This window comes from Melopsittacus undulatus, chromosome Z, assembly GCF_012275295.1.
Source record: "Melopsittacus undulatus isolate bMelUnd1 chromosome Z, bMelUnd1.mat.Z, whole genome shotgun sequence".
Classification (NCBI taxonomy): domain Eukaryota; kingdom Metazoa; phylum Chordata; class Aves; order Psittaciformes; family Psittaculidae; genus Melopsittacus; species Melopsittacus undulatus.
The window spans coordinates 18,029,102-18,031,714 of NC_047557.1; positions in this window are offsets into that span (position 1 = coordinate 18,029,102).

The window sequence follows — 2,613 nt, forward strand, 5'->3', positions numbered from 1 at the left end:
CCACTAATTTCTATCTGAGTAAATCACAACTCATATATGGCTCCATCTAGGCACTTCCATCTGGCTGGTGTGTCAAATCCCTTCCTGAGTCCCCCATGAGCCCATGGGGGCTTCCTACAGAAATCTTTTTGCTGCCTGTAAGTTTGTCTCCACAGTTATTATTCTGTAGAAGAGAAATGTTGGCTCGTAGACTAAACCCAGACCTCACACTAGTTGCCCGCCCCAATATTTTTATTTGAGTTTGACTCTTACACAGTCTGGTCCTATGTCCAGGTGTTTAACCTCTACTCATGACAATGTGTATTTGTCATAGTCTTTGAACCGAAGTATACTTCAAGGTAACTTTACAGTGACCTCCTTTTCCCTGACCTCTTTTCTAGCCTTTTCATTGAATATTTGTCTTTGTGGCTTTGAGATATGTAGGGCAGCATAGGCAGCAGACACCCGTTTGCTTCATGTCTGTGAAAACAAACCCTTGGTAATTAGTGGTTTAGTATTGAGCTGGTAATCCAGTGAAATCCATATTGCAGCATTTGTTAGGACTCTGCTGACCGTATTTGGGTTACTGAACCAATGGACTCACTGCTCACTGTAAGGTGTGGAGAGGATCATTGAATGGATAAGGAGCTGCTGAGAAAAATTCACAGGAAAAAAGAGGCTTATAAAAGGTGGAAACAAGGACAGGTGGCCTGGGATGAATACAGGGATGTTGTCAGGGCAGTTAGGGACCAAGTTAGGAAAGCTAAGGCCCAATTGGAGCTAAACTTGGCAAGGGATGTTAAAGATAACAGGAAGGGATTTTATAGGTATGTAGCAGCTAAAAAACAGACTAAGGACAATGTAGACCCCTTCGGAAACTTTCGAGAGAACTGGCTACACAGGACTTGGAGAAGGCTGAGGTTCTGAACGGCTTCTTTGCCTCGGTCTTCACTGGCAAAAGCTCTGACAGCAGCACCCGAGTCTTGGAGGGCGGACGCAGGGACTGTGAAAACCTAGACCTTGGGCCCACTGTAGGAGAGGATCTGGTTCGAGACCATCTCAAGAACCTGAACGTACACAAGTCCATCCGCGGGTCCTGAAGGAGCTGGCAAATGAAGTTGCAAAACCACTGGCCATCATATTTGAAAAATCATGGCAGACAGGTGAAGTTCCTGATGACTGGGAAAAGGGAAATATAACCCCCATTTCCAAGAAGGGGAAAATTGATGACCCGGGGAATTACAGACCAGTCAGTCTCGCCTCTGTGCCTGGCAAAATCTGGGAGCAGATTCTCTTGGAAGGCATGCTAAGGCACATGAAAAACAACAAGGTGCTTGGTGACAGCCAGCATGGCTTTACTAGGGGAAAATCCTGCCTGACCAATTTGGTGGCCTTCTATGATGGGGCTACAAAAGTAATGGACAGGGGTACAGCAGTTGACGTCACCTACCTGGACTTGTGCAAAGCATTCGACACTGTCCCACATGACATCCTTGTCTCTAAATTGGAGTGTCATCAATTTGATAGGTGGACCACTCGGTGGATAAAGAACTGGCTGGATGGTCGCACTCAAAGAGTTGTGGTCAACAGTTCAGTGTCCGGCTGGAGACCAGTAATGAGTGGTGTCCCTCAGGGTTCGGTGTTGGGACCGGTCTTGTTTAATATCTTTGTCGCTGACATGGACAATGGAATTGAGTGTGCCCTCAGCAAGTTTGCCGATGACACCAAGCTGTGTGGTTCTGTTGATAGGCTGGAGGGAAGGAATGCCATCCAGAGGGACCTTGACACACTTGTTAGGTGGCTGATGCCAACCTCATGAAGTTTAACCATGCCAAGTGCAAGGTCCTACACCTGGGTGGGAGCAATCCCAGGCACAGCTACAGGTTGGGCAAAAAGGAAATTCATGGTAGTCTTGCGGAGAAGGACTTGGGGGTGTTGGTCAATGAGAAAATGAACATGAGCCAGCAGTGTGCACTCACAGCCCAGAAGGCCAACCGTATCCTGGGCTGCATCAAAAGGAACATGACCAGCAGGTCACAGGAGGTGATCCTGCCTCTCTACTCTGCTCTCGTGAGACCTCACTTGGAGTATTATGTGCAGTTCTGGTGTCCTCAATATAAAAAGGACATGGAACTGTTGGAACAAGTCCAGAGGAGGGCCACGAGGGTGATCAGGGGACTGGAGCACCTCCCGTATGAAGACAGACTGAGAAAGTTGGGGCTGTTCAGCCTGGAGAAGAGAAGGCTGCGTGGAGACCTCATAGCAGCCTTCCAGTATCTGAAGGGGGCCTACAGGGATGCTGGGGAGGGACTATTCATTAGGAACTGTAGTGATAGGACAAGGGCTAACGGGTTGAAACTTAAGCAGCAGAGGTTTAGACTGGATATAAGGAAGAAATTCTTTACTGTTAGGGTGGTGAGGTACTGGAATGGGTTGCCCAGCGAGGTTGTGAATGCTCCATCCCTGGCGGTGTTCAAGACCAGGTTGGATGAAGCCTTGGGTGATATGGTTTAGTGTGAGGTGTCCCTGCCCATGGCAGGGGGTTTGGAACTATATGATCTTGAGGTCCTTTCCAACCCTAACTATGATTCTAAGATTCTATGAGTGACTCCTGTGCTGCATCTTGCTCACTTC